Consider the following 20922-nt stretch of genomic DNA (forward strand, 5'->3'; position numbering starts at 1 on the left):
TATTATATAATGATTTTATTAAATTAACTATATCAGATTTACGCATATGCAAACAATTCCCTAACGCTATTACTAGGGTCGTGTGAATATCATATTTTTCATTTACTATATTTTTTATAATCTTATATATACCTGATCCCGGAAAACAATTATTTATTACTTGTTGCGAGAGGCAGTTCGATAATAAACTACCTAAATCCTTGCCAAATTCATCTGAATAAACAATTGTTCTCCTGATGGTTTCATGTACAGTGCTGCATTTATTTACTTTTGTACTGTTTCGTGTGGGTAAACATGAAACGTCTGGCTCCGTGACGGATGAGATATCAATGTTCAACTGATTATGGTGGGACGGTTGGATATAGTTATCAGACTCTGGTGAATTACAGTGACATCTATCCGTAAGAGAAACAAACCGCTCCACGTTGTAGTTACCTAATTTTATTAAATTATCCAACTGATCAGAATATTCATGTATTTCATTCTTAGCTGATTCGTATTTCAAAGATAAATTGGACAACGAGTTCTCTAATAGTTTAATTTTTTGTGATAATTCATCTATTTCTAAATCTTTGTTATATATTTTTTCTTTACAATTATTTAATTCTATTGATAAGTCAATTTTTTGCTTCCTAGTAATAATTGATTTTAAACACTTTTTATGACTTTTCACTAAATTTTCTGATTTTCGAATAAATTTATTTAATTTTACATATTTTTTTAACTTCTTACTACTATTAATAGGTACTTTATTAGGACTATAGGAGCTTGGTGTATTGGTCAAATCTATGGTCACAAGGGGCAGAGCAGATGTTTGATCACTAGTAGTATTTAACATTTCTGTATACAGATCCATGGTCTCGTTATAACTACTCAACCGCCTGTGATCCAACAAAGATTTGTTTTGTGATTGAACTTCCTCAAGGTGCCGCTCTAGATGAGTGATTTTCTGCAATGCTGACTCATATGTGTCTCTGCACAGATCATATTTATTTACAATTTCTTGAAGTTTTTCTTTTTCGATATGTAGAACTTCAAAGTCTGTACTGATCTTCACTATGTCATTCTTCAGAGCCACATATTTATCAGACATCAACTTAATTTCAATCTCACTTTCATCTCGTTCCTGTAATAAGGCCTTATTTAATTCATTGGATTTTTTTAACTCTAAGAGTGTCACCTTGAGCTTAGCATCAAGATCACATGCTCTGCGGGACATCATTTTTAATTATTATGTTAAATATCTACGAAACAAGACAACAATGAATATTATTCAATAGAAGAAATACAGTGTTGAAAGTGCGCTATTTCCCTTCAATAAAATAATACAATAAATAAGTACATACAGCGCTCTGGTATGTTTAGCGCGACCGAACTCGAACGATTGCGAAGTGAAGTTGTTCCAGAAGCAAACTCCGCGACCGTAGAGCAACCCATCTCAGACGTGCTACCTAGCGTAGAGGTGGTTGCCGAAACGCTTTCAGAAGCGGATGCGGACGGAACAACTTCCCAGGATATAGAGCATATGAGGAGCATACTAGAGGAGGCGATTCTAGAGATCCGAAGAACTCCCCTCGAAGAGAGACCGAAGCTTCCCCGGATATATCCAAATGTGGCGACGCGGGATGCCATTGAGGCCACAAATGGACTGCTGCCTCAGTACCTTGAGGGCAGCGGTGACCTGGGAGAGACGAGTTCAATCCTGTTTGGCGCTGCGTTGGCAGTATGCCGATATACCGGCGCAAAAATGCCCCGGGCTGGACGTAATATCCAAAGGGATAATATGAAACCAGCCTGGAAAAGAAGGATTGAACGACGGATCGCCCAGGCCAGAGTCCTCATTGGTAGACTGCTCTGCTTCAGGGAGGGCAACACACGCCCGAGAATTATGCGCTCCGTAAAAGAGGCCTTTGCTGGGACAGGTGTACGTCTGTTCCAGCCGGACTTCGGGCACAAACTTACGGAGCGCATAGATGAACTGAAGCAGAAGATCGCTGCATGGGGGAAGCGACTCCGACGGTACTCTGAGAGGGTTGAGAGGTATCAACAGAATCGCCTCTTTATGAGTGATCAACGGAAGTTTTATAGGAACTTGGAGCGCCCAAAACTACAGCCCACAGGACAAAGACCCGAAACAGCTAATTTCGTCGCCTTCTGGAGACGGCTGTGGTCTGAACCTGTGGAACATGAGGAGGGCGCATGGATGCACGATGTTGAGGAAGCATGTGCTCGAATAACGCCGATGAACGCCATTGCCATTACGGAGGAAGACGTGGTTGCCGCGATTCGTCGGGCTCCGAACTGGAAAAGTCCGGGGATCGACGGATTGCAGCACTACTGGTTAAAGGCGTTCTCGGCCAGCCATGCGACCTTAGCCGTGCAATTCCAGAGTGCCCTCGAAAACAGGACGCTCCCGAACTTCCTTACAACCGGGATCACTCATTTAGCTCCTAAGACGGACGATACCGCGGATCCATCTAAATATCGCCCCATTACTTGTCTTACGACAATATATAAGACGTTAACATCCGTTCTGAGCGCTAAGATCTCTCGTCATGTGTACGAGAATAAGATCATATCTAGCGCTCAGAACGGATGCAGGGGCGGTAGCCGCGGATCGAAGGAGCTGCTCCTCATTGATGCTGTCGCTGGCCACGTGGTCAAGCGGAACCGTCGGAATTTCTCCGCCGCCTGGATAGATTATAAAAAGGCGTTCGATTCCGTGCCCCATTCATGGCTCCGGAGGATACTCGAGCTGTACAAGATCGACGGTACAGTTCGAGTGTTCTTGGAGGCATGCATGAGGCAGTGGACGACGATCCTGACTATCCAGGGCGAGCGATTGACGGATACCGCTGACCGGATAGAGATAAAGAGAGGAATATTCCAGGGCGATTGTTTGAGTCCACTTTGGTTTTGCCTGTCCCTGAATCCACTCAGTACTTTACTGGAGAATTCGGGGACTGGATTTCAGTATCGGAGAGGAGGTACACGAGTGTCTCACCTTCTGTACATGGATGACTTGAAACTGCTAGCTCCGAGCATCGAACGCCTGACGGAGCTGCTAAATATCGTAAACGATTATAGCAGCTCTATTAGGATGGCGCTCGGAATAGACAAGTGCGCGGTCCTCCATGTGCAGAGGGGACGGGTCACTCAAACTGAAGGGATCGCCACAGATCCCTCTAATATTAAAACCCTCTCCGAGGCTGAAACATACCGGTATATGGGCATGTCACAAAACATCGGTGTGAAGGAGACGGATATGAAACAGTCAGTCCGCGAGGAATTTTTTGCGCGCCTTACAAGAGTACTGAAAAGTTCTTTGTCGGGCGCCAATAAAATCCGAGCTTATAACGGCTGGGTCATACCCGTACTCCTTTACACTTTTGGCGTGCTCAGATGGTCTCAAACCGAACTCGAAGCCGTGGATCGGAAAGTCCGCACAACTATGACCCTCCATAGAATGCATCACCCGAAATCGTCAGTCATGAGGCTGTATATCCCGCGGAAAGCTGGTGGTCGAGGCTTGTTAAGCGTTAAGACCATGCACAACCGCGAGATTGACAGCCTCAGGACATATTTTCTGGAGAAAAGAGACGAGGGTTTGCATAGAGAGGTCATAGAATGTGACAAAGGATTCACCCCTCTTTCTCTGGCTAAAGAGGACTGGCGAAAACCCGAAGTTTTGGGTACCTCTCAGCGGGAGGCCGTATGGAAAGAGAAGGAGTTGCACGGAAGGTTCTTCAAAGCCCTTCACGGGCCGTACGTAAACACGAAGACCTCCGTGCACTGGCTACAGTTCGGTGATCTCTTCGGAGAGACCGAGGGTTTTGTCTGTGCAATACAGGATCAGGTGGTTAAGACGAACAATTACCGAAAGCACATTCTGAAGGATGGCACTGAGGACATCTGTCGAGCATGTCGCCATCCCGGAGAGTCACTCAGACATGTGCTTTCGGGTTGTTCAGCTCTTGCCAACACTGAGTACTTGCACAGACACAACCAGGTAGCCAAAATACTCCATCAAGAGCTAGCTCTGAAGTACGGCCTCGCGAATGAGAGGTTGCCGTACTATAAGTATGAGCCCCAGCCGGTCTTCGAAAGCGACAGCGTAAGGCTCTACTGGGACCGATCCATCATCACGGACAGGACCGTTCTTGCGAACAAACCTGATATCGTGGTGATGGATCGGGCACTCTCGAGGGTGTTTTTGGTGGATGTCACCATACCGCATGACGAGAACCTCGTGAAAGCCGAAACCGAGAAGAAGAGAAAATATCTCGACCTGGCTCACGAGGTGACCGAAATGTGGGGGGTGACATCTACCGAAATCATCCCAATCGTTATGTCGGTGAACGGTCTTATCCCAACCAGTCTCGAACAACATCTCAGACGGTTGGGATTCAGAGGCGGTTCACTTCCGGGAAAGATGCAGAAAGCGGTGCTCTTAGATTCTGCCCGCATTGTACGCCGGTTTCTCTCCCTGGGGCCCTGAACCCCGGCCGACTGTGCTTCTGCCGGGGGTTAGTTGCCATCTCCTCTCCTTAAGAGGGGAGATGAGAATTTTAGTGAAATTTAATAATAAATAAATAAATAAATATTGTTAGTAAAAACTTTAAATACCAATACTGTTACAAAAAAAAATAATTAATCTTATATATTACCACTACAGTAAATATGTCTTAATTTGTCATATGATATCTAGCAATGGCTATGGATTACTAATATTGTATTGTTATTTAATAAAATACATAAGTTTAGTTTCGTACAGCTATTTGGAATATATTATCAATATGATAATAAATAAATTTTATGAGCTGTAATTATTGCAATAATATTTTATGTTAGTGGGTAGTTTTTTTTTTTTTTTTCCTCTCAACAATAACCGATCTTCACTATCGAATATTTGACTTTAATATTATTGTTTATTTGTAAATGGATATAGTAATAGTGAAGTGTAATAACTGTATTTAATTATTAAAGGAGTCAATAGAAATCCAAGACTTCTATTGTAAATTACCAATACTTTGACAGTTGGCGGTCCCACAAATTTTGTAACGTAGATTTCTGTCACAAAGAAATCACAGATTTACACACCAACAACAATCGACGTTACTTATGACCAAAACTCACTGATTATATACACTAGTATCGTTATTTCACAAGTAATAAATTAAAAACAATAAATAAATAAGAGCCAACTGACAAAGACTGTTATCGGCAGTGTTGCCAGAGAGAAAAAAAAAAAAAAAAAAAAAAAAAAAAAAAATAAATAAATGTGAAAGTCAGTTTGTTTGTTTGTTACCTTATAGCGCCCTGCTGCTTAACCAATCACTATGAAATTAAATATACAAGTACTAGGAATACATAGGATGGAGAACGATATAGTCTACTTTTTATTCTGGTCAATGAACGTATCCCGGTTACGAGGACGACATCGCGGATAAAAGCTCTCTCTTTCTTTTTTTCATTTAAGAATTCCCTCTTGTCGGTGCAACTAATTCATACTAAACTACCAGAGGGAGACTTTGTACAAAAGTCGATTGCTTGGCTACCTCTGTCCCATTCGTATTTCAACCGTGAAGCAGTTGTGTTTGCATGGCTGTGTTTCGGTTTGAAGGGTGGGATATGGCGTGAATTTACTAGGTACAGAAGAATAACACCCGAGTCCTCAGGAATGGCAACGCATGGGGGGTATCATGGGCGAAACTGTATACTCTGTTATGTCCATGGTACTGCTCATGTCTATAGGTGATGGTTACCACTTTCCATCAGGTGGGCCGTCAGCTTGTTTGCCATTCTAAGTTGTGTAAAAAAAAATGCATCTTCTTCCAGCCAGTTCTATCTCAGGCCATATCTTTGATCTTCCTATACGACATGACACCTAGTGTTTCTTTTATCTGTCCCATGTATTACTATATAGAAGGATCAAATTTTTTTGTCTCTCTACCCCTATTTCTTTAAGTTGATATAAATAGATAGATACTCTTTATTGTTACCTTCAAAAGATTACAATAGTAAACATATTATAGATACAGACAATTACAAGAAATGATCATAGTGAGAAAACATTAATATGTTCAGTTTGACTAGAAGAAATAATAATAAAAAAGTATACTATTAATTCCGATATCAGTTTGTATATTTTGAAAGTTCATAATCGCTATATTTATTGTATAGCATTGTTGTGTGTAATGTATCCATACCATATCATCATCGTCATCATCTCAGCCACTGTCTGTCCACTGCTGAACATAGCCTTTTCCACAGACTGCTTTAAGGAACGGTCCTGAGCCACCTGCATCCACTTACTACCTGCAATGTATTTAAGGTCCTCAGTTCATTTAGCAGGGGGTCGCCCTACACTACGTCTTCCCGTACGTAGTCGTCACTTTCTTCCCCATCGGTCATCAGTGCTTCGAGCTAATCTATACCATAGTACGCTCACAATGCTGAGGAATCTGTTTACAATTAGTTTACGAGTATGTTCCAACAAGCTGTTTTCACTTTATATTTCGCGATTTTACATCACACGCTCGAAAAACATTACCCTTTTTTCTTCAACAGTTAGTTAAAAATAATATACCTACAGAGTCACAATTATATTTAAATATATCATTTTATAAGAGAAAAATAAGAAAAATAATTGTTAAAAAATGCTACCCAAATGATGAGCGGCGGTGTCTCGCAGCACCTATAATCAGAGTCGAATTCCCTCTATTTAGTTATGAACGTGCCAGCATCCACTCAACAGATTGTTACTTTGAATAGGTACATATACTGTAACAGTATGTTATAGTAACAAGTATATAGAATAATTTACCAGAGGGAGACTTTGTACAAAAGTCATTTGCTTGGCCACCTCTGTCCCATTCGTGTTTCTACCGTGAAACAGTTGTGTTTGCATGGCTGTGTTTCGGTTTGAAGGGTGGGATATGGTAGTGAATTTACAGAGGAATAACACCTGAGTCCTCAGGTATGGCAAGGTATCATAGGCGAAACAGCATATTCTGTTATGTCCATGGTACTGCTCCTGTCTATAGGCGACGGTTACCACTTTCCATCAGGTGGGCCGTCAGCTTGTTTGTCATTCTAAGTTGTATAAAAAAATATAAAAGTTATCAATGCAGGGCCGTAGCTAGACACAAGTTTGAGGTAAAACAAAAGAAGTTTTTATTAGGACAGAATTAATAATTAAGTGACTTCGAAAAATCGAAACTGTCTAATTTTCTTGAGGACTTTAATTTTTTGGTAGGGCATTGGGCCTTTGAAGGTAAAGCATTGATTTTCAATGCCTCCCTTTGCTATGGCCATTCATTAATGATACATAAAACTAGGAATCTTTATTGCTAGCTTTTACTCGCGGCTTCGTCCTCGTGACCGAGATATATTTACTGACTAGGATAAATAAAATAGCCTATATCCTTCTCCATCCCTTATAGTACGTGTATATTAAACTTGATAGTTAATAATTAAGCTATTAAGGCACTATAAGATAACAAACAAACACACTATAAAGAAAGCATTAGAACAGAAATTTCATGATACGAAAATTCAATTACTTAAGATTATGTTCCACAAGGAAATACTTCACTTGTGGCAAACCAAGTTCTTTTGATTTAAAAACTAAACTACTTAACCGATTTTGATAAAAATTTCTATGGTTCCAGTCTGTAAGTAAATTCTTTTAGATAAAAACCGAATTTTTTAAATCGGTTTACAACTGACGGAGTTATGAATTAATAATGTGTGATAAATAAAAGAATAAACACACGTAAATACAACTCCAAGTTTTCTGTTGGAGAAGACCGACTGGGGTATTAAAAAGGTTCTGTATATTAATTAAAACCTATTTACATATACAGAACCTCCCATTTGTGTGACCAACTCGTACTTCGCCGGATATATTTTTTTAAGTGTATTCTGCGTCCTTCTTATCCAAGCTATGCTTCATAATAAATTAATTTCCCTCAAACCTTATATAGTCTATTTGTAGTTACAATTCTTTATAAATGTAATATTAATTTAATCTTAACGGCTAATTAATTATCCCATAACTCAAGTCAACGAGTATAAATAATTAATTTAATTAGTAATACAACAATTTTGCCTCATACCTTATGGGCATGAGTGATTCTAATCTATGCTAACTCAGACGAAACTATAAATCTAGGCCGGATAAGACTTATTTGTAACGAATTGATTGAATGCACTAATTATATTTATATAACTTAGAATGGCAAACAAGCTGACTGCCCACCTGATGGAAAGTGGTAACCGTCGCCTATAGACATGAGCAGTACCATGGACATAACAGAGTATACTGTTTCGCCCATGATACCCCCTATGCGTTGCCATTCCTGAGGACTCGGGAGTTATTCCTCGGTACCCAGTAAATTCACGCCATATCCCACCCTTCAAACCGAAACACAGCCATGCAAACACAATTGCTTCACGGTTGAAACACGAATGGGACAGAGGTATCCAAGCAATCGACTCTTGTACAAAGTCTCCCTCTGGTAAAATTATTAGTATTTATTTAATTTTTAATACACAGTTTAATTACAGTAGAGCGTCGATTATCCGAAAGTTTCTATTTAAATCACATATCTATAAATATTGTGTTACCCTCAAATCGCATTATATTCTACCCAATCCCCTAACTTAAAACAAACAGAAAAAAATGGTCGGCTCAGTCTAATGTCTACCGCGAACCGCCGTGCAACATTTTGCTGTTTTGTGCCTATCTTGATCAAAGACGTACCTACTGTGTTCAGAATTCCCTGTACCTCCTAGGCATTTCATATTCATCGCTCCCAAGCGATACCTTATATATGTAGTGTGGTTTTAAACGAGTAGATTAAAATAGATCGGCGCTATTGTGATATTCACGTGGCGTGACCTCTTGAAGCCTGTTGCATCCTGAAAGTATACTATAGTTTATAGTCTTTTTTTTTTATAATTACTATTTAAATCTGCCACTTTCCTTAACATTCGGTTAACCAAACAAACGCTTGACCGACTAGCTACTCGCTCGCACGTGTAGGCAAACTACTGCCTTCATGTAGCAAAATTGATGATAATGAACATGATGAAAATATACCAACTACTTCTCAAGCTTTTACATGTCTAATTACTGCTTTGCTACAGTTTTTTTTATATTAATTCAATAATTTATATATATTGCATATTCGTGAAAATTTATATCAAGCTGTGCAACATACAAGTAAAGAAGAATGTATAAGTAAAAAAGAAAATAATACTTTATAATTAATAATACATGTAAAATATACATTTATTCGTATTACAAATCACATGTAGGTAGTTATTATTGGTAAATAAAATTACCTGTGGGGGTACTCTTGAATTTAATTCCAATAGATCGATATTGGAATTCGTCAATTCAAATTTCAATACTATCAACATTCTAGATTTTTCTATATATTAGTGTAACTTGCCAATGCAAACCATTACAATGCAAAAATTCTGTTTATGCTTTACTTAAGAACGATGAATTTGGATTTTTTTATATTTGAGTGAGTTCGGTTTTCAGGAAAAAAGTATAATATTTATAAACATATTTACATAAATAGATAGGTCAATGTGAGTTTGTATATCATTTCAACCAAATCTGTCAAATATAATTAAGTCTATTAGTTACTTTTGAATTCTGTTACATTTTAACACGATCAATTTAAAGGTTTCATAAGCTTACAGAGCAAAGACATTCCAACTTACAAATATGTAGTAAATTGGCAACCAACAAATATGTAGAAATGTTCTTATATCCGGTGAACCATCCCACGCACAGTCGAGTATGGTTCTAAGCGAATCAAATCAGTAATTCGGAATATGTTCATTAAAGGGGCATATTATTCAAAACCCGTTAGCACAATTACAAATAGCTGATAAATAGGCTTAGATTATATAGATAGAGTATCTCTATACAAATGCTTCGTGAAAAGCAGGTCAAGTTTTTTATACATTTTTGCGTGATAAATAATTATGTGTGTTTCCTTTATGCCTTCTATATTTATCTTGTTTTATATTTTTTTAATAGGTAAAAACTCGTTTTATTTATTAAATAATTAAATATAGATACGTCAAGATACATTATGTGTGTAAATATATAGAACATTAATAAAGGAACGAGTCATCTAATTTGATAATTAGCTGACAAAAAGTTGCTCCGTTTTTGAGTTTCGAAGTTCTAACTATATAATCTAAGTAGATAGGATACTTAATATTTTCTGAAACAAAGTGGAGACTTTACTCGTGTCTACTGCCAAGAATCAGTACTTGCAAGGCCGTGTTTCGGTTCGAAGAGAAATGTCGCAGGAATTACAGGGTACGGACGCATAAAACTTTGGTATCACTGTATTTATTCTTCCATTTCCATGGTGTTGTTCATGCCACTATCCATCAAGTTGGCTATCGGATTATTTAAGATTACATGTACATACATATATTACCGGCGACTTTCTCTACGTGATCGGATAAAAACATAGTCTTTCTCCATCCTGTGTAGGTAGTATGTGTATACCAAATTTCGTAGTGATGTTTAAGATATATATTATACTAACATATCTATATAAAAGTGTATTTTTAATGGATGATAATGAAATGGTAACCCTGCCTGTGCTATCGGTATATATTGCCAAGGCAACAGTGAGGGATGATTCGTGAAGATGAAAAGACAGGTCAGTTAGCCCATCGATGATGACGTATTTAACGATAAATTAGTTACTATAGTTTACAGGATGAACCGCATGGAGGTCGACCTGATAGGGTATATGAGGACTAACCTCCCCATTACTACCAATCTTTTCCCCCCTATAAGAGTGTATTAACATTAAAAAAAAAACACCTTAAATACGAAAAATACGTCCGCATGTCGATCAGAAATATATCTTTTTAGGTGCCTCGAGACGGTCGCAATAAATTCTCTTGTCGTGTCAATTCTGGAAGGCTATCGAATCATTGATACAATAAAAGGGATACCGATGACTTGTTTTCTTAATTGGTACTTCATGCCTTCAAAATGTTTCACATCGGCTCGTTTTGACGTAGTCCGTCCGTTTATATGATGTACAGTGGTAAAAACTGGATCGGAATTCATTAATAACAATGACTTATTGCAACTAAGGTCCAAGTGAAATAATATTCGATTCTAAAAACGAGAATTGTAGATTAAATCAATACATATAATAAAATAGTAACTGATCACTGTCTGTACATAAAAGATATATAAGAAAAACTACTGTATTTGCTTTACAAACTTAATAGAAGCCGAAACCTCGTTGTTCAGAATTTTTATCTGTTTGTCTGTACGTTTGTGCGCGCTAATCTCAGAAACGGTTTAACCGATTTGAACGCAGTTTTACTAATGCGTTGCGGTTTGCTCCATTTAAACATTTAACAATTGAAAAACGAATGGGACAGAGGTGCCCCAGCAAACGACTTTTGTACAAAGTCTCTCTTTGGTATCAATTTTACATTGTTTAAGAGGAAACGTTTTCATAAATATAGGTACAGCTAGCAACAAAAAAAAATGTAATTTTGAAATTTTATTTATTTATTTTTCAGATGGCGCAAGATCCCACCGAAACCCCGTCCACTTCTACATCGGGAGACAGCGCTGGAGACCAATAAGCACCCGGTCTTCACCCAACACGCTGCGCAGTGGGACCGCGTTACAATGTGAAAACAAGACTTTATTAGTGTTAATCTGTATAATATATTTTAATCGAAGACACCCACGGGAGCACAAGTCATACGGATAGTTTTCCTACTGTCGTATTTTTTCAACTTATGGTCATACTTAATTTATACTTTGGTGCGCATTGGATTTTTTAAAAACGTTACTATGGATGGCGTATAGTGATATACCTATTTTAAAATTAAACGCAATCCTTAAAATGAAAGTCACCGGTGCATAACAGTTAATAACAGTTATTTTAACATCCCATTTTCGGAGATAGTTATTGACAAAATAATTAATCCAATTGCCAACCAATTTTAATGCAATTGCGTCGTCTCATGTGCAATCTAAGACTTGTGAACGAGCAAAACATAAAAGACGAATTAAGTAAACATTATTTATATAATTTTTTACAGATGGCAACCTTATTTATGTGCTTATTGGCTTATAATTAAACTGCAATAGGTCTGTCAAGACTGTGGCCCGTACCATTTTTTCTTCACCCGTGACATTTATAGCCAACACTAATCATTATTAAATGAACAACTATTCCATTCACCTAATCGAAATGTATTAATATATCTACAATAAAATTTTACCTGCTTCGATTTTCAGCGTTTGTCACGAAGCAAGTTACCTTTACTGATAGTGTAACATATTTAAGGCCGTCGTTCCATAGGTTATTTCACATACCATCAGAACAATCGCGTCGCTTGTTTCCGTTATTGTAAAAAAACACGTTATTAATAACTAGGTGATAAATACTGATTAAAATATATAATTTAAACACGAGGTTCATACCTTGTTTGTCATTCTCGTAAAAACTGTGATTTTTAAAAGAAAATGAAATAAGTTAAAACGATTAATTGGTTAACTTGTACTGTCGGTAGCGATATAATCATCGGGTCATTGTCATCGCATGCGCATCGGTACACGTCGCCTTTGATCTGGCCAAAGATTTACAATGTTGCACTTTTGTATTCATAGTCAGGAGAAAGTGGGATAAATACAATTTACATAAAAATATATGGATTCAAATTGCTTTATTGCAAATAGAATTATTTTTGTATTTTATTTACATTCTTTTTATTGAAACTGGAATTTTGTCTTTTTTTTTCTATTAGTTTAATGTCACACTTAATTGCAACTGACTTCAAAAAAAGGAGGAAGTTCTCTTAGTCAATTATAATTCTATTAATAAATGGATTTAAAGATTTCTTTTTTTTTTATCTGAAAGGATATACTTTCATATTGGTCCTATACACCTTTTAATAAAATCGATTCAGTAATTTGGTACTAAATCGAAATAACTGGTTTTGTTAGGGTTGAAGTTACTGTTTTTCTGTATGTGACAATAAATATGGGATAATATTTTCTTTTTTCTTCTTTTTTCTTTCATAAGTGGTTGGGAAAACAATCGATTCTAAATAAAAATTGGAAAAAATATTGACTCACAAAAATATAGGCAAGAACTCTTTGCTTAAAAGGTATTATTTATTATCTATCATAGTCTTAAAGGGATATCTAATTAATAAGTATATAAAAAAAAAGATTATAATTTCGTTTCCTATCTGAATTGCATTAAATCTGTAGTAATACCAAAAAAAGCGACAACTATTCGATAAAAAACGCAATAAATAGCATGTTATTTTGTGGCCGGCGGGCGAAGCGCAAAGCACGACGCGCGATGGAACGCGATAGAATATCGGAACTGTCATCGCGATTGGGTCGATTGATACTAAATGTTAGTGGACGCGTCTTGCAAGCACTAGTTTTCAAAGTAGGCACACCACTAAATATGTAGATATAACCTTTTTGTTTTAATTTAAATATTTATTATTATTTGTTATACAACATTCTTATATATAGAGGAACTGCAGCATATTTGGAATACTAGTTTGATTTTTGAGAATAAATTGAAAGAGGAACGGGATCGGTAGGTAAAAAAAACATTTAATTATTGTCAAAGTATTAAACTTTAATAATGAGAACAATCAAATATAACAAAAACCAGAATCTTTATAAAAATGCCTATGCAACTAGAAAACTCCAAAAACTATATTTGACTTAGAGTGCAGGTAATTTGGAATATAGTATTCCAAAATACATTCACATTTTTTCTTTGTCAATTGCTTACACTTTTTCTTAGAAACGAATAGATTTCTTATCTTTGTAACAGTTTTATTAATCTTTAGTTCTCTAGATAATCAATCTTTTTCAATAATCAATCACAATAAACACTGATCAGTGTTTAGTTTGAATTTATAATTTACTATCCTTAGTTACTCTTGCAGTAATCACAAGTATACACACCGGATTCATAACCACCACAAGCACCATGAACCCACAATTCGCACATTAAATACTGTATCCATTCTTCACCCCTTTTATTCTCGCTATATTTTCCGTTACAGAAATATACGCAGCGTCTTCGTCAGTAGGGACTGCATCTCATCTCTCTTGCTACATCGTCGGAAGAGTCTGTGTTATTTCCAGATATAGCCCTAGGGTTCGGATCTGATGAATCACTCTCTGTCATATAAAGAAATATGACAGAGAGTGATTCTTCAGATCCTTGTCTATTTTGCTATCTTTTTCTTGCTCTTTTTCTTAATATTTTCTCTTTGTTTTGTTTTCTTTATCACTCTTTTTAAATTGTACATTCTCAAGATCTTTTTTTTATAAGAAGAACTTGAAATTACTGCCGATCTCGCTGGCTTACCGCCTCTAATGCTAGTATTCTTTTTTATTACTACTCATAAAATATGCATAAAATATGGAATATTCCAAATTATGTTCACTCTCGGTATTCCAAATTAACAACACACCAACCTTACCTAAAAATCCATGTCATATTTTTAATTCTAGAAATATTCACCAAACCATTGTAATATCCTAAATTAACAAGGTCAACTAGCTGTTTAAATAATTACAATAAAGATTTAAAGTATTACAGTAAAGATTACAACGGATTGCATTCTTACCGAAAAAGTTTTCAAAACATGTGTCTCGTTTCTTTGGGGCTGGTAGCCGGAATGTCAAAATGGTGTCCTGATTTTAACTATGTATGGCTTCGTATATCGAATGGCGTTATGTTTACTTCAAAAAAACACAGATAGCGTTTATATTGATTCAGATATGGAAGTATTCCAAATTACCTGCAGTATTCCAAATATGCTGCACTTCCTCTATTAATGTAATATTGTACGAATAAATTGAAGAATTAAGAGGTCGGTTTGAATCAGATTATTTGGCAGCAAAACTTATGTATTGCAATTTGTAGAATGATTTATAATAAGTTATTTATATCGTATAATAAATGCTCATTGCATGGTTATTTTACTTTATATCTATGGGAATTCTCGGCGTATGAGTTCAACTCGCGACTTATTCGCGTTTTATTTGGTAAATCAAAATAAATGAAATTTAAGAAAGCCAACCTATACATATATAATTAGATTACCACAGATTTTGAAATAACGAATTATTCTACAATTCATTATTCTTTTTTTGAAAATTCAACTTAAAAGATATTTATATGGAGACAGTAACAGGACTTTCTGTCTGACGGCCCGTATAAATCGTTTCTATGTAAAAGCTAGGGGTTGGTACAAATGGCACGCAGGCGTCGGGCGGGGCGTATGTAGCGCCGCCCTCTACATTATGTACAACTTGTATTAGGTACTTGTGTAAGGTAGTTAAGGATCGTCTAGTACCGTTTTATTGTCGTCCGATATTTATCTGTTAGTTGGTCAATGTTGGCGGTGTGTTTGAACAAACATTGGTATGTTTGTTGTGCTTGGTAGTATGAGTCAAATGTTTGTTAGTTTTTATGCATTCATTTTATTTGTGACATATTACTAATATTAAAAATATATAAATTTCTAAATATGTTTGTTACTCAATTACGCTTAAAAAGCAGTACGGATTTAAATGAAATTTTATATATGGGTAGGTTATTTCTAACACACTTTTTATAGTCGGCAGACTAGCTGTATCTCGTGGTTTCGTCCGCGTGTTTCAGTGTATATAACAATCTATGCCCTAAGTTAAAATATAAGCTATCCATGTAACCAAAATTTATTCAAATCAATTCAGTAGTTTTTGTAAAAATAGTAGTAAACATCCATCTATCCTCACAAACGTTCAGATATATTAATAGGTTATATACAGGCAATGCTGTGAAAATCAACTAGTGTAAAATAAGGGCAATCTAGATTTATTTATAAGGGATGCAAAAACCTGACTACATCTATTTTTAAGACCGACCACCAAGAAAACAAGTTGCTCGTGCGTGACAACCCTAGCGTGTAGAGGGGAAAGAGATTGTTAGTAATGGGGATGTTTGTCCCCATCGTTAACAATATACCTTGTAAGGTCGACCTCCACGTGGTCCCCTCTGGAAACCATCGTAGTTAATTTGTGTGAATTCGCCGCGATGGGCTAACTGGCCTACCTTCATCCTCATTTCATCCTCCATTGGTACCCAGCTATTGTATACTGTTACTATTCCATTTTCATTCATAAAAAAAACCCTAGTGTGTTGGCCCCATACATTACTTATACAGAAACTGTTGGGCTGTATGTATGTTTGCTATATTCCAAAGAGTAGGTAACTAATTATAAATATTCATACCTGATGAACATAAGCTTCCCCCATAGATTGCCATAAGGAACGGTCCTCAACCATCTGTATCCATTGACTCCCTGCAATACATTTGAATTGTCACTCCATCTAGTGGGGGGTCGTCCTGCGCTGGGTTTCTTTTATGAGGTCGCTACTCAAGATCCTTTTCCCCCTATTTAATATCGGTTCTTCGAGCTATAATTAAAATTAAAAGTAATATGTTAATAAAATATTAATTTCGTTACAAACTTACGATAATGGGTTTAGTCTTTGTGGCAGACCTTTTAGGCAATAATTATAAGCCAAACTAAAACAGTAATAATATATTTTAAATAGTAAACATATAGATAAAATGCCTAGTAAAAAAGACTCAGGAATGTTATAAATTGTCTGAAATGCGCCGTGTGTATATGTTTATATTTTTTTTATTTTTACACATTTACATAATTCTACTAAAGATGGTATAAATATAATTCACATTAAAACCATGAAACGGCCATCCAGACGTAATAAATCATTTCCATCCGACATTTTGTAAACTTTTATCTTTAAATCTATTTTTGCTATTCACTTGTTAAACTATCACTTACTCGAATGTAGCATTATTTCGATAGTGTTTAAAACAACTACTTAATTCATTGTTAATAATCAGTGTGCATTTTTCGATAACATTTTTCGTTTCGAACGCACGTTTAATAGGACTTACGTTTCATCCTACATGTTATAGAAGTCTAAATTAAAAATTATTTTATATAAATGGATTGGATCTCAAATTAAGGAATATTTTCTATTGGCTTATCTTTATAATTATTAAATAAGAATTAATTTCACATCACTAGTTTACGTCATGAAACAAAAAACAAAAGAGTATGCTAGTCAAGATTTACAACATGGAAAATTGTTTAAATTTTAAATTTCGAATATATGTTTTTAAATTTTTATAACTGATAACCAGTTATAGTGACAACGAATATTTACGTAGTAATTATAGAAGACCTTAGATTATATAGATAGAGCGTCAAAGATCAAGAATTTTTAAAAATTTAGTCAGATAATTTGACGTTTGGCTGACTTTTTTTTATTTAAATCAAATCGTGCTTTTTTCAGAGTTGCAAGTAATTAGATTAAAATGTTCCCAGACCAAGTCGATTTTTTAAATTTTAATCGGGAACTACATATTTGTTCTTGTATTATATAAATATAGGTACATATGTTCGAATTAATTATAAATTAATATACATGTATTAAATAAAATGGTAACCATTTTCAATTATTTTAAAACAAAAACATATAACAAGACTATACTTGGATATAAATCAAAGTAATCAGCAAAGATAAGCATCAGTACGATACATTATGCGTTGTTTATTTTCTTTCTTACAATATAATTACCAGAGGGAGACTTTGTACAAAAGTCGATTGCTTGGGTACCTCTGTCCCATTCGTGTTTCAACCGTGAAGCAGTTGTGTTTGCATGGCTGTGTTTCGGTTTGAAGGGTGGGATATGGCGTGAATTTACTGGGTACAGAGGAATAACACCTGAGTCCTCAGGAATGGCAACGCATGGGGGGTATCATGGGCGAAACAGTATACTCTGTTATGTCCATGGTACTGCTCATGTCTATAGGCGACGGTTACCACTTTCCATCAGGTGGGCCGTCAGCTTGTTTGCCATTCTAAGTTCTATAAAAAAAAAAAAAAAAAAAAAAAATAATTTCTCCCATACCTATACTGAGAAATAAATGTATATTATGGTAACCCTATTCACGCACTCATAGATGTAAGTGTTGACATGTTTCTAATGAAGCATTCCTATAGAGACACTATCTATATAATCTAAGTTGTAAATATATTCGTCCATTATTCCATGGAAATTATATAATTTCCATGCTAAATACATACTACATAAAAACAAATTTGTCCATTAACTTAATTTGTTCTTGTTGTTAGCTAAATGGAATTAAAATAAGGTTTCTGGGTTGTTTTTGATGGGTTTTTCTTTCGTATGTAATGACTTTTTTTTATTATTATTAATCAGGACTAAGCGTCATTGTCAGATTTTGATAAAAAAGTCACGGGATATCGACCTCATCACGTCCATACAAAAGTTTTCATTATAGGCTGTATAGCTTAGTACCTTTGCCTTTCCATTTACTAAATGCGTCCATTGTAGTTTATCATCTTTAGTGTCTTTCAAACGTGTTCTAAATTTTCAAACATATTGAAACTATGTCATTAATATTAAATTCATTGTGTAAATATCTTGTGTATATGTATAATAAATAATTAAGATTAGGTTTGTCGTTTTATTGTTCCTAACAAGGTGAGGGAACAAGAATTCAATAAAAATACGGTATTGAGTCTTATGTACCTATGTTTTTTAATATATAAATGTTGGGTTAAATACAATGAATAATGTTCAAAATGAGTCTACGTGTTTTCTGATTTATGATATTAACATAGGTAGGTATCTTTTTGTTTAATTAGTTTTCATATTATTAAAATTAAGATTATAGCATTGATAATGATTAAAATTGAGAAGTGACATTAAAAAAAGTCATTAATAAAAAACTGTTTTATTAAAAAGTGTTTCACGAAAGATATCATTCGAATTTAAACAAAAAATAGATACCACTCGTACAGTTTTTTTTTTTACCAAATTTTTGCAGCAGGCAAGAATTTTACAGACTTCCTCTAATGCTCTAGGTAAAGTGACCTAAGAAATTCTGTCTAAGAAATTCCCAAAAATGTAAAAAAGTGCCTATTTAGGCTAAACGAACCATCTTTAGTGAAACGCTGTCTTAATCATTCATGAACTGCTTTACCTACGTCATTTTAAAATTCTGAAAAAGTGTAATGTTTTTTATTTTTAATAATTATTAGCCTAAGAACTGAAATTTTATAATTAACAATGTACCTAGTTACTAGTTGTAAATTGTGAATGAATCCTAGTAATTTTAAGATCTTTTAATTAATATTAAGTTAGTAATAGATATTGTCCCTACTTATTTATGATTATCATTGTAATATTTAGGGTACTAAGGACTTCAATTTAGACTTTAACTTCCGCCCATTCATTGATACGACACATCACAATTTTATTTGTGATAAATATACCTAATACATTAAAAAATGTAACTTAATACAATTTTGTCCAATTTTACCAGTCCATTTAAAAATTTAAGTAGGTTCGAATATTAAAATTTAAATTTCTAACATTATTCCGTCATGATAAAAAGGCCAAAGCTCTATCCTATTTAGCTACATTCTATGAAAAAAAAATATATAAATTTGTAGGTGTATACCTAATTTAAAATAAAAATATGGTCGTCCATTCTTTTTGGTGCTTAAATCACAATCTTCCTAAAAGTGTAACAAAATTTTACAATATTTGAATATTCTTACAATTTTCTTCTCTAGTAAGTAGTAACCTAACGGCACATTACCTAAATACCTTAGATTCTAAGCTTAGATTATATAGATAGAGCATCACGTCAAAAACTTGTCCATAGCTAACTTTTTTAATCAAACAACTCGCCATTTTTTTTAGTGTTGCAAGTAATTGGCTTAAAAATTTCCTAGATCTGGTAGATTTTTTAAATTTGAATTGGCAACAGATTTTTTTCTTATTATTATTAATATACATATGTATGTATTGATTTTATATATTAATAAAAAAAGCGGCTATTTTTAATGATTTGTAAACAAAATTATATTTCAAATATATACTCCGATATAAATCTAAGTATTCAGTAAAGATAAGTATCATTACATATTTATCTTGTTCTTTTAAATAATTTTGTAATGTTTTTATTTTTAATCTTATTTTTTTTTTCATATAACCTATTTACGCACACAGATAAAAAAGTTGACCTGTTTTTGGCGAAGAATTTGTATGGAGACACTCTATCTATATAATCTAAACTAAATACATAATAAATGACAATCCATCACAGTAGTGTACCTTAACAAATTTAACAACAAAGCTATTTAAGATTAGATATTAAGGGGAAATAATGTAATTTTGAGAAATACATCGACTTCAATGGGATTCACTAGGTAAAGTTCGCGTGCGCGGGAAACTATTATTTTTTTTTTTATATAATTTTGTTCAAACGATATATATAATCTTATTTTACAGATGAATGGATAAATTAACAATCATTTTTATGTTATTCAATTGCCTGTTTTCATAATACGATGATGCGTTAATTGTTATTTTATTACAAAATGTGTTTTTTATTTATAGAATGATTTTTTTTTATTTATAGAACGCATCGCAATCGTTTTTGTTCAATACTTAAGTATCTATTATTTCCTTTGCCAAAACATTTTGTATAATGTTCATTAAAAACGAATATTCATATCTTTCATAATTAATACCTAAATTATACAATAAAAAAAATAACTCCAGAGAAAATTAATTATATGGCTCACTTACCTTTTGATATAATTTATGTACATATTGCATGATCATGTTTATTGCATGCCACTAGAGATACCTTGTAGTCGTGCGACCACGGGCCAATTACGACACCACGATCTCTTAGGTCAAAATATATAATCAGCCATCTTCGATAACTATCAAACA

General features: G+C 34.7%; 1 protein-coding gene across 2 annotated transcripts in view; it reads left to right on the forward strand.

Moving 5' to 3' along the window:
• The window catches only part of LOC113519868 (protein doublesex), a 256548-nt gene extending 237922 nt beyond the window's left edge, over window positions 1-18626 (forward strand). For both annotated transcript variants that reach the window (XM_052900661.1, XM_052900660.1), the window contains one exon: window positions 11590-18626. The gene's annotated coding sequence lies outside the window, so the exon portion shown is untranslated. The remainder of the gene's footprint in view (window positions 1-11589) is intronic.
• The last annotated feature ends 2296 nt before the right edge of the window (window positions 18627-20922 follow it).

This window comes from Galleria mellonella, unplaced genomic scaffold (assembly GCF_026898425.1).
Source record: "Galleria mellonella isolate WM207_F2 unplaced genomic scaffold, CSIRO_AGI_GalMel_v1 utg65, whole genome shotgun sequence".
Classification (NCBI taxonomy): domain Eukaryota; kingdom Metazoa; phylum Arthropoda; class Insecta; order Lepidoptera; family Pyralidae; genus Galleria; species Galleria mellonella.